Genomic DNA, 335 nt, shown 5'->3' with positions numbered 1-335 from the left:
AGTATTAAAGATAAGAAAATATTGAAAATCAAAAATTTAATTAAAAAGATTAAAATAAATAAATAAAAACTTTACAAATTAAAATACAGAAATAAAAACAATTAAAACATTTTTTAAAAAATTCTAAATAAAAACATTAAAACCAAAAACCTTTTACACATTGATTTTTTTTTTACAAAAATAAAAACAATTGAAAAAATTCTATTTTTTCTCATAAAGACATTAAAATCAAAAACATTTTACACATTAAAATCATTTACAGAAAAAAAAATCAATTAAAACATTCAATTTTTTCTCTAATAAAAAAAAAATTAAAATCAAAACCCTTTTACACA

General features: G+C 14.0%; 1 protein-coding gene across 1 annotated transcript in view; it reads right to left on the bottom strand.

Moving 5' to 3' along the window:
* The window catches only part of LOC119588339, a gene marked incomplete in the record, with an annotated part of 14,967 nt that overhangs the window by 13,102 nt on the left and 1,530 nt on the right, over positions 1-335 (bottom strand).

This window comes from Penaeus monodon, chromosome 23 (assembly GCF_015228065.2).
Source record: "Penaeus monodon isolate SGIC_2016 chromosome 23, NSTDA_Pmon_1, whole genome shotgun sequence".
NCBI lineage: Eukaryota > Metazoa > Arthropoda > Malacostraca > Decapoda > Penaeidae > Penaeus > Penaeus monodon.
The sequence above is the reverse complement of the archived record's forward strand: the minus strand, read 5'-3'. Positions and strand labels throughout refer to the sequence as shown.